This window comes from Puma concolor, chromosome B4 (genome assembly GCF_028749965.1).
Source record: "Puma concolor isolate L17-30 chromosome B4, mPumCon1.1.hap2, whole genome shotgun sequence".
In the NCBI taxonomy this organism is placed as follows: domain Eukaryota; kingdom Metazoa; phylum Chordata; class Mammalia; order Carnivora; family Felidae; genus Puma; species Puma concolor.
In genome coordinates this window covers 108,452,378-108,464,598 of record NC_141673.1, presented here as the reverse complement: position 1 = coordinate 108,464,598, position 12,221 = coordinate 108,452,378, and the positions used below count along the sequence as shown (strand labels likewise).

The 12,221-nt window shown below is 36.6% G+C and overlaps 1 protein-coding gene and 1 pseudogene across 8 annotated transcripts in view; one reads left to right on the top strand and one right to left on the bottom strand.

Moving 5' to 3' along the window:
• The window catches only part of CECR2 (CECR2 histone acetyl-lysine reader), a 173,265-nt gene that overhangs the window by 59,448 nt on the left and 101,596 nt on the right, over positions 1-12,221 (bottom strand). The window contains exon 1 of one of the 8 annotated variants that reach the window (XM_086714484.1): positions 6,924-10,458. The exons of the other annotated variants lie outside the window; for them this stretch is intronic. The gene's annotated coding sequence lies outside the window, so the exon portion shown is untranslated. Of the gene's footprint in view, positions 1-6,923; positions 10,459-12,221 lie in introns of those variants that run through there. 8 annotated transcript variants of the gene reach the window in all.
• LOC112867271 (large ribosomal subunit protein uL30 pseudogene) lies at positions 3,643-4,486 on the top strand (annotated as a pseudogene).

Genomic DNA, 12,221 nt, shown 5'->3' with positions numbered 1-12,221 from the left:
GCAGTTTAGTGGTTGCCTGGGAATACAGATTGGAGGAAATGGGTTGTGGCTGCCAAGAGGTATTAATTGTCTTTTGGGAATGATATTACACAATTCTGTGAATTGTACACAGAATTGTACACTTGAAAAAACCAGAGGACTAAGTGGAAAACCAACCTTATCAACAATTGCATTAAATGTAAATGGAGTAAACATCCCAACTAAAAGGCAGAAACTGTCAGACGGAGTGAAAAAAACCAAGACCAACTGTAGGATATCATCTATAAAACACAATTTAAATACAAAAATACAAACAGTAGAAGGATAGAAAAAAGCAAACAGCAGGTAAAGTAAAAAGTTGGTTCCTTAAATAAATATTTGAAAAGTTGATAAACCAGCAGAAAGACTAAAGAGGGAGAGAGGAACAACAAATTATATATCAAGGACAAAAAGTGAACTTATCACTGTAAATCACACAGAAATTAAAAGGAGAAGAGAGTATTATTAACAGCAACATGGAAATAAATTTTAAAACTTAAAGGGGTGCTTGGGTGGCTCAGTTGGTTGAGCGTCTGACTTCAGCTCAGGACATGAACTTAAATTTTGTGAGTTCAAGCCCCACGTGGGCTCGCTGCTGTCAGAGTAGAGCCCACCTTGGAGCCTCTGTACCCCCACCTCCTCAGCCCCTTCCCTGATCACACTATCTCTTTCAAAAATAAATATTAAAAAAAAAAAAAAACTTAGATAAAATAGACAAATTCCTTGAAAAATGCCAAAACAACCTACCAAAAATTACTTAAGAAATAGAACATGTGGACAGCCTTAATCTATTAAAGAAAGGGAATCAATAATAATCAAATGCTTGCACAAAGAAAACTACAAACCCAAAGGTGGTCAATTCTTCCAAATACTCAAAGAAGTATAAAGAAATTACACCAATTCTTTCAGAAAAGAGAAGAGAATACTTTTTAATCCTTGTACCAAAATTGGACAAAGATAGAAAATAAAATTAGAACAATATTCCTCATGAACATACAGGTAAAAATCCTCAACAGATTATCAGCAAATCAAATTCAGCAATATACAAAGGGGGTCAACACTTTATACTTAATGGTGAAAGAATACTTTTCCCCTAGAATTAAAAGAATATATATTGAGTTGTCTTAGCCAGTAGAATAAGACAAGAGAGGAAGTACAAGGGACACACAGAATGGCATGGAGGAAGCAAAACTGTTTTTAATTGCAGACTAGATAAAAATCATCAGGAATCTACAACAAAACCAGTAAAACTAAAAAGTCAATTCAGGAAGACTATAAAAACATGGTCAATATATAGAAATCTATTGTATTTTGTATATACTGGAAACAAATAACTAAAAAATAAAAATTTAAGGGGCGCCTGGATGGCTCAGTTGGTTAAGCGTCCAACTTCAGCTCAGGTCATGATCTCACAGTTCGTGAGTTCGAGCCCCACGTCAGGCTCTGTGCTGACAGCTCAGAGCCTGGAGCCTACTTCAGATTCTGTATCTCCCTCTCGCTCTGCCCCTCCCCACTCATGCTCTGTCTCTCTGTCTTAAAAATAAATAAAACATTTTAAAAAATTTAAGAAAAAATAAAAGTTTAAGTAATTCCATTTACAGTATCATCAAAAATGTAAAATACTTAAAAGCAAACAAAAAGATGTCCAATATTTTCACACAGAACACTATAAAATATTTCTGAAACTAAAGAAGAAAAACAAATGGAGAAACAAATACAGCTTTCAAGGACAGGGAAATTCAATGCTCCTCAAAATGTCTACTGGCCTCTAGCAGGTTGCTGCCTTTTTATTTATTTTTTTGAGAAATTAACAAGCTACTTAAAAATTTATATGGGAATGCAACAAACTTGGAACAGTCGAAACAGTGAAAAAAAAAATCCCCTCCCAATAAAATTGGAGAACTTACTCTCTGGATATTCAAGACAATCTGGTATATGTGCAAATATAAGATCTATTGATTTATGGAATGAGGCAAAGCCCAGAAATGGACTGAATATATATATATTCATAAGTGGGGGGAAAAAATGAAAGGGTGTCTAGGTGGCTCAGTCAGTTAAGCATCTGACTTTGGCTCAGGTCACAATCCCAGGGATCTCATGGTTTGTAAATTTGAGCCTGGCATCAGGGTCTGCACGGATAGCGTAGAGCCTGCTTCGGATTCTCTCTCTCTTTCTCTGCCCTTCCCTGGCTCGTTCTCTCCTCTCTCTCTCAAAAATAAACATTAAGGGGGCACTTGGGTGGCTCAGTCAGTTAAACATCTGACTCCCGGTTTTGGCTCAGGTCATGATCTCATGGTTCAGGAGTTCAAGCCCTGCATCGGGTTCCGCGCTCTCAGCACGGAGCCTGCTTGGGACTCTCTCCTTCTCTCTCCACCTCCCCTGTTCATCCTCTCTTGCTCTTTCTCAAAATAAATAAATAAAACTTATATATCTATACCTGTATATATATATGTGTGTGTGTGTGTGTGTATATATATATATATATATATATATATATATATATATATAACATTTAGCTTCCACTTCACACCCAATACAAATACGAACTCAAAGTTCATCATATTCCAACTGCAAAAAGCTAAAACTAAAACTAGAAGAAAATCCTGATGTTGAGATAGGTCCTGATTTCTTTGACATGAAACAAAAAATATGAAACATACTTAGAAAAAACTGATAAATTGGATTTCAACAAAATACTCTGCAAAACAAATGGAAAGGCAAGCTACATACCAGGAAAAAATATTCATAACCTATTATATATCTAGTCATCAAAGTGCAAATTAAAACCACAATGAGTTATCATGTTATACCCACTAGAATCAGTAAACTTAAAAACTGGCTAAAATTAAAAGTGGCAAATGTTGGTAAAGATATGGAGCAACTGGACTGTTTATATGTTATTAGTAGGAATATTAATGTTTCAACTACTTAGAAAATAGGCAGTTTCTTAACCATATTCTTATAACATGATTTAGTAATTCCCAAGAAAAATGAAAACATATGACCACAAAAACATTTGGATGCAAATGTTTATAGTTGCTTTACTCATCATAGACCAGAAGGAACATACAAGTCCATCAACTAGTGAACAGGTAAACAAATTGTGATATTTCCTTTCACAATGGAATACAATTTAGACTCCCCCTCTTCAAAAAGGAGAAAATTACTGATAGAAACAGCAGTGTCAACAAATATCACACAGACGTTATGCTAAGAAATTAGACACGAGTATATACTGTATAGTCTCACTCATATAAAATTCTAGAATAAGGTAAAACTTAATCTATAGTGATAAAAAAATCAGATCACTGGTTGCCTGGGGTGCAACGTGGGGGAGGCGGGCAGCGTAGATTTAGTAGCAAAGTGCACCTTCTGCAGAGGTGGAACTGTCCTGTCATCTTGAGTAAGATGGTGAAAACATGGTGTATTCATTTGTCCACAAAAAACCTGTACACTTAAACTGTGTGAATTTTATTGTATCTAAACTATATCTTAATAAAGAGGAGCTAAATTGACTCATTTCACAGAAGTATTGTAATTTCCAAAAAGATAAATAATATTTCTACAGAGGGTAGATAAGACCTCTAAATATTAAATGTTTAAGAGTCTTTAGAGAATTTATTACAGAACTTCCTTTTTCTGGCTGGAACCATGGAGGGTGCAGAAGAGAAGAAAAAGAAAGCTCCTACTGTGCCAGAAACTCTTAAGAAAAAGCGAAGGAATTTCGCAGAGTTGAAGATCAAGCATCTGAGAAAGAAGTTTGCCCAAAAGATGCTTCAAATGGCAAGGAGGAAGGTTATTTATGAAAAAGCTAAGCATTAACCACAAGGAATACAGGCAGATGTACAGAACTGAGATTCGAATGGCTAGAATGGCAAGAAAAATTGGCAACTTCTACGTACCTACGGAACCCAAATTGGCATTTGTCATTAGGATCAGAGGTATCAATGGTGTGAGCCCAAAGGTTCGAAAGGTGTTACAGCTTCTTCGCCTTCACCAGATCTTCAATGGCACCTTTGTTAAACTCAACAAAGCTTCAGTTAACATGCTAAGGATTGTGGAACCATATATAGCATGGAGGTACCCAAACCTGAAGTCAGTGAATGAACTGATCTACAAGTGTGGTTATGGCAAAATCAACAAGAAGCAAATTGTCCTGACAGATAACACATCGATCACTCGATCTCTTGGTAAATACGGCATCATCTGCATGCAGGATCTGATTCATGAGATCTATACTGTTGGAAAACATTTCAAAGAAGCAAACAACTTTTTTGGCCCTTCAAGTTATCTTCTCCACGAGGGGGAATGAAAAAGAAGACCACCCATTTTGTAGAAGGTGGAGATGCTGACAACAGGGAAGACCAGATCAATAGGCTTATTAGAAGAATGAACTAAGGTATCTACCGTGATTATTTTTGTAATCTGGTCAGTTAATAAATGACTATTTTCAAATTAAAAAAGAGAATCTATTACATAAAGTTAGGTATAGAATTAACCCCGAGAAGCAAAATGTGTAATTGTTATGAGTTTCCACTTTCAGTGGAAACCACAAGAAAGCGAAACAAAGACCACACTGAAACACAAATTAGTCTAGATTATCTAAAAAGCACTCTACTAAAGATGATAAAAGGAAAAAATCTTTTGGTGTCAAATATCATCACAATGAGCATTTGATGGGGGATATTTTTATAAAGCTTAAAGACACTGCTCAAGACACTGAAGCAATCTTATCTTCACTTTGACAGCTAAGAGCAAACCAGAAGTTCCTGATTTCCAATCCCTTGCTCAATTAGGGTAGGCTACTTCCCAATGAAGAAAAAGAACTGTTGCTTAGAGCAAGTAGTTGAAGAATCACTTTAAATGCCTACAGTTTTTATTGATACAGGCTCATAAAATCAACTGGCTAGAATTGCAATTCCAGGGAGACTAACAGGAGGAAAAGTACATAGTGTTTCAAAAGCCATAACAAGTATGTTACCAACTCAAAGTATGTTACTCTGCTTTTAAGTTTATATACTGAAGGGGATAAATCAGTAGAGAAAGTGCAAAAACAAAACAAAATAAGAACCCATGTGTCCACCATCAAGCTTGAGAAAAAGAAAATTAGCAGTTCCTTAGATCTGTGGCACTGTAAGGATGGTCCCGGACCAGCACATTAGCATCATCTGGAACTTGTAAAGAATGCAAAGTCTCAGCCAGATTCCAACCTACTGAATTAGGTAAAGAATGCAAATTCTCAGGGCACCTGGGTGGCTCAGTCGGTTAAGCGTCTGACTTTGGCTCAGGTCATGATCTCGCGGTCTGTGAGTTCGAGCCCCGCGTCGGGCTCTGGGCTGACAGCTCAGAGCCTGGAGCCTGTTTCCGATTCTGTGTCTCTCTCTGACCCTCCCCCGTTCATGCTCTGTCTCTCCCTGTCTCAAAAATAAATAAACATTAAAAAAAAAAAAAGAATGCAAATTCTCAGCAGATTCCAACCTACTGAATTAGATAGCCGTGGGGCCAGCAATCTATCTTTTAACAAGTCCTCTAATTGATTCTGATGTTCCCTAAGGTTTAAGAATCACTACTTTAGATGTTATTACCATTTATGCTTATCCCTAGCTACAGTATTCTCCCTTCCAACCAGGTAGAATCACTTTCCTGAATTGTGTTAATCATTCCCTTGATTTTCTTTATAAGTTTCCTACATATATTTATCCTTATTTAGTTTTTCTTGTTTGACATTTATAAAAACATAATCACTGGTACATATGCTTCTGTGATTTATTTGCTCAACATTATTTTCTGGCCTGATTTATCCATGGTTATGTATAGAGCTGTACTTTGGCTGCCCTCGGCTCGTAGAGGCCACTGCAGTTCTTAGTCATGTGAGCTTTCCCAACATGGTTGCTTACTTCATCAAAGCAATAAAGAGAGTCTCTAGAGCACCTGATAGCAAGATGAAGTCCTATATGGTATGAAATAATCAGGAAAGTGACATCCCATCAGTGTTGCCACATTTTATCGGTTAGGAGCAGATGCTACCCCACACTCAAAGGGAAGGAATCACACAAAGACACAGAATTTCTGAGGACCTACTCAGAGTCGAACTGCCAAGTCCACTACCCATCCAGATGCAGCAGTCCTGTCTTTGTGGTTTCACATTCCAGTTTCAGTAACCTGAGGTTCAAGCTGATGAAACTCCTTCTGACTTATCAACAGTAGCCTTAATGCTACATCAAAATGCCTACATCATTCACCTCATTTCATCTCATAGTTTAGGCATTTTATCATCTCACATCATCATGGTTAGTACAGAAGTATAATACACTGTAAGTACAGTACAGTGAGACACTTTGAGAGTGTGTGCATATTTAACTTTCATCACAGTAGATTCTTAGAATTGTTCTATTTTATTTTTATTGTTGTCAATAAACTGTGCCTAATTTTTAAGTATTTATCTAAATTTCAGTTTTTACTGTGCCTAATTTAGAAATTAAAGTTTATCATAAGTATGTATAGAAAAAAATACAGAATATACAGGATTCAATACTAGCCAGTTTCAGGCATCCACTGGGGGTCCTGGAACGTCCCTCTGCAGATGAGGGACTACTACTTACTGTACCACTCTTCCTTGGCAACAAAGTGAACAAATTCCTGAAAAACTTCTGAACTGAGACTTTATTCTAAATGTCTCTCAGATACAACAAATTACTAAACACAGTTATAACTAACACAAAGCCAAACCAAAGATTTGCAAACGAATCCTGCTGTATGATGCAGAAAATATTTAGACATATATGAGAGCAAATATTACAATAGCATACAATGGAACACATGTGAAAGTGACAGTCATGACTTGGGTACAGTTTTGCTGCTTACTTTAGTTTCCTCATGGATTAAAAAAACAAATTATGGGGCACCTGGGTGTCTCAGTCGGTTAAGCGTCCGACTTCGGCTCAGGTCATGACCTCACGGTTTGTGAGTTCGAGCCCCACATCGGGCTCTGTGCAGTCTGCTTCGGATTCTGTGTCTCCCTCTCTCTGTTCCTCCTCCACTCGCACTCTGTCTCTCTCTCTCTCTCAAAAATAAAGATTAAAAAAAAAAATTAAAAAAAAAAAAAAAAAAACAAATTACACCAGATGATACGAGATTTGAAAACCTCTTAAAGCACAGGTCCCCAGAGACAATTCACATGGTCCATGAAGCTAAGAAAATATTTTTATTTTACTAACCTATAACAGAAATTTTACATTCTGCTCAATTGTAAATGTAGGCAACAAAATAGTAGCATGAGTATTTTTTGTCAAAAGAAATCAGGTATTTTTGTATCACATTACAGATACTGTAAATATCCCAAAATAAACATTTGTAATCATGAATACTTGGAAGATAGTAATCTTGAGAAATAAAGCCTGCTGCTAGATTATGTTAATGAGTTAACAAAAAAATACATTACTGTATCAAAAATTTGTTTCATTAAATTTTACTATCCATATTTCAGTATATTTGGATCCTATTGTAATTCTATTTATTTTATGATTTCAAATCATATTCTTAGATATAGACTTCATTAGAATGCCAAAGAAGTACATAGTTCAAAATAGTTAAAAATCCTGTTTTAGATGAAAACCTGTAATGTTTTTCTTTTAATTCCTTTATAGAATGGGGCTGTGGGTTAGAGCTGGAGGTCTGGGATCACACTGCTAAGGGCCAAATCTATCCTATATCAATTACCAGCTGTGTAACCTTGGACAAGTTATTTAACCTCTCTGTGCCTCAAACTCATCATCCTTAATAGATGAGAAAGGAATTTATATTAGGCATCATAAGGATTCAATAAAAGTTCCTGAAAAGCATTTGCAGCATTGGCTAGGACAGTAAGGATAAACAAACAAGCATTATTCTATCCTGTAAAGGCAAGAATCTCAGTTTGCAGAACGCAATGAAAAACAAATGTGGGTTCCGTATGCTAGTTTAAAGGTTAGAATGAGTTAGTGGAAACTAGAATAGTAATCATTTTTAGTTTTCTAAAAACAGGAGCTGGCAAACTATGGGTTGTGGGCCCAATCTGGCCTGCCTGTCTTTTTCGCTGCTGTTTTTTTTTAAACAACCTGTAAGCTAAGAATGTAAAAAACCATCCTTTTGTAAATGCTTTGGGGGGAAAAAAATCAAAACAATACTATTTCATGGCATGTGAAAATGTTATAAAATTCAAATTTCAATGTACATAAAGTTCTAAAAATGCCACAGCCCCAATCAGTCATTTAGGCACCGCTTCTGCACTACAGGGTGGAGTGGTTCCAACAGATCATGTGATATACACAAAGCCCAAAATATCTATTCTCTGGGCCTTTACAGAAAAAGTCTGCTGACCCCAGTTTCAAAACATGCAAACCATAATAGATAAGAGATGGAAAGCTGCTTGAACCAATGTCTGCTTTCTACTCAGCACGTGTAGAAACTCATGAAAATGTTTCTACATACATTGATACAATAAATTGGTATTTATTAGTAGCTTGAAACTGTTTTAAGGCTTCTTATAAATTATTTCATTTAAGCCTCACAATAACTTTAGTACTGTTCTCATTCTGAGATGAGGCAAGTTATACATGAAGAGATTAAGCAGCTGTCTTACCTCCACATATCAGGTAAATCTCAGAACCAGAAAAGCCAAGACTTCATTTGTCAAACTTCCCTTTAGGATGAGATGAAAGTAAAACTTCAGAAAGCATGCATTCACTCTAACTGCTAGTGGATACCACTCGTGGGACAAAAGGACCATCACTTTGGGCAATTCCTCTCAATGGAAAAAGTAAAACCCATTGTAGCATTTTTTTTAAATGTTTATTTATTTTTGAGACAGAAGAGTGTGAGCAGGGAAGGGACAGAGAGAGAAGGATACAGAGGATCAGAAGCAGGCTCTGCACTGCTCAGCAGAGAACGCAATCAAGGCTTGAACTCAGGAACCTCGAGATCAGCACCTGAGGTGAAGTTGGACGCTTAACCAACTAAGCCATCCAGGTGCCCCGTAGTGTACTTTCTAGTCTGGGTGCTCATTATACAGGTGTGTTCTGTAAGTAAGTATTCACTTAACTGTAGAACTACAGAATACACATTTTTCTGTGTGTATATTATATATCAATAATAACAAGTTTCTAAAAGGCTGAGGTCAGAGTCTCATTCCAGAACAATTAATTCAGAAATCTCTGGGCTGCCAGTCCCCAAATTTATCTGGCCATCCAGGAATATTTTTATTTCATCTGTACTTACACAGATAAAATTAACTGATTGTTTTCCACAATACTCTGACATCTTATAGGTGTGTTTAGCAGAATGTGGTTTGACAAATGCTGGAAAACTGCTTGCCTCCCTGCCCCAGCATAGAACAGCAGGTTCTGCTTTGTCAGGAAGAACTCTTCATCACTACTGGTAGGACCTGTGCTTCCCCCACACCCCCCTACCAAAGGACGATGAATATTAAGAGGACTGAGAGCCCTGGGCTCTTTTTCCCTTCTGTCCATCTGAGACTCTCTTTCATATTTTCCTTCAGTAGCAGAAAAGTCAAAGAAGTAGCTGCTGGCAAAAGGGGAGGGGAAAAACTCCTTTCTTTCTTACCCGTTACAAGTATTTGAAATTTTATGAAATCTGACTGAGGCCTTTTTTTTTTTTAAAGAAATTAATCCCTCATTTCAAAAGAAATCATTTAGGAGTAACTGATACGCTGTTGTGATAAGGAGGAAAAGTATTTATAAAAGCTGCTATAATTCAGCACTGTGGAAGAGGAGCAGGCAATGCACTTTTCCTACTTCTGGCCTCTGTGCGGTCTTACAAAGGCATAAACTGTGGAGAGGACGTATAAGAAACAGATGACAGAATGAAACTGGGCATTTGCATGTGACTGGTGAGCCAATACAGTTTTGAGGAGAAAAATACATTCTGAAATCTATAAATGCTATTTTTACCTCTAGGTATATATACTTATGTGACAAATAAAACCTAGTCTGTACAGCTCATCCTGTACCTACCTCATCTTCAGGAAGGGGATGGGGATGCCTACTCTATACTATGTTTGGTGATTTTTTTTTTTATATTATATTTTTGAAATTTTATTGTTTTTTTTTAATTTGAATTCCAGTATAGTTAACATAGGATGTCATATTAGTTTTAGGTGTACAATATGGTGATTCAGTAATTCTAAACATTACTCAGTGCTCATCATGGTAAGTGTGCTTTTAATCCTCATCAACATTTTCACCCATCCCCCACTCACCTCCCATCCAGTAACCATCAGTTTGTTCTCTATAGTTAAGAGTCAGTTTGTCTCTCCTCTTTTTTTCTTCCTTTGTTTCTTAAATTTCACATATGAGTGAAATCATAGGATATTTGTTTTCTGACTGACTTATTCCACTTAGCATTATACTTTCTAGATCCACTGAATTGTTGCAAATGGCAAGATTTCATTCTTTTTATGGCTGAATATTCCAGTGTGTGTGCGCGCGTACAGATATATATACATATATATATACGCGCGCACACACACACATACTCTTCTTTATTCATTAATCAATTGATGGACTCTTTGGCTACTTCCAATGCTGCAATTAACATAGGGGAGTATATATCCTTTCAAATTAGTGTTTTTGTATTCTGGGTAAATATCCAGTAGAGTGATTACTAGATCACGGGGTAGTTTTAATTTAATTTTTTGAGGAACCTCCATACTGTTTTCCACAATGCCTGCCCCAATTTGCATTCTCACCAATAGTTCCATTTTCTCCACATCCTCAACAACACTTGTTTCATGAAAAAAAAAATTTTTAATACTGCAAAAATGCATTAGTTTTATGTTAAGAAAAAATATGAAAGGGTCTGAGTTATAGGCCTAAAATTCAGATTCTAATATTCAAACTCTTGTTCTTTCAATTCTTTGTGGCAATTATTCACCTTCTAAAAATAATTTTTTTTTAACGTGTATTTATTTTTGAGTGAGAGATAGGCAGAACATGAACAGGGGAGAGGCAAGTGAGAGAGAAACACAGAATCTGAAGCAGGCTCCAGGGCTCTGAGCTGTCAGCACAGAGCCCAACGCGGGGTTCAAACTCACAGACTGTGAGATCATGACCTGAGCCGAAGTCAGATGCTTAACTGACTGGGCCACCCAGGTGCCCCAGGAATTATTCACCTTCTAAACAGCACATGACCTGATAAATAAACTGTCTGGATTATGTTTCCTTCCCTGTAAAATGGACCTTATTAATCTAGATGACTTCACACCATCTCCTCTTTACCTCACAAGAAGACTGAAAAAAGTGAAATGAACCCAAGTGAAAATATAATGAATGATGAGAAAAGGTAGATTCTAAATTAAATACCATTATTTTATATATAACCATTATTTTCAAAGTAATTATGTTTATAGGAAAGTATTTACATACTTTTATCAAAGTAATTACATACTTTTCTATAATTTTTGGTGGAGACTTATGGTAAATACAGGAGGAATAAAATTAAATGAAGAACAAGTTGGTTACAGCCATTTATTTTACAAAGGGGCAAGTCAAGGGGCGCCTGGGTGGCTCAGTTGGTTAAGTGTCCGACTTCAGCTCAGGTCACGATCTCGAGGTCCGCAAGTTCGAGCCCCGCGTCGGGCTCTGGGCTGATGGCTTAGAGCCTGAAGCCTGCTTCTGATTCTGTGTCTCCCTCTCTCTCTGCCCCTCCCCCGTTCATGCTGTGTCTCTGTCTCAAAAATAAATAAATGTTAAAAAAAAAAAAACAAAAAAACAATGGGGCAAGTCAAAATCTCTCATTAATAATTCACATATATGATTCTTGTATGTTTATATATGATATGATTCATATATATAATTCAAATGCACACATATATAAGATCCATTAATACTAAATATGATTATGCAAAAATCAATTAATTGGTTCTTGTCCACAAAAAATCCATCAAACTACCCACACAATTTATGAAATATTAATAACTAAGTAAATGTAATTAGATGCAAGCATACATACATCTTACCATTATTTTTTTAAATTTTTTTTTTTTTAATTTTTTTTTTTTTTAACGTTTATTTTATTTTTGGGACAGAGAGAGACAGAGCATGAACGGGGGAGGGGCAGAGAGAGAGGGAGACACAGAATCGGAAACAGGCTCCAGGCCCAGAGCCTGACGCGGGGCTCGAACTCACGGACCGCGAGATCGTGACCTG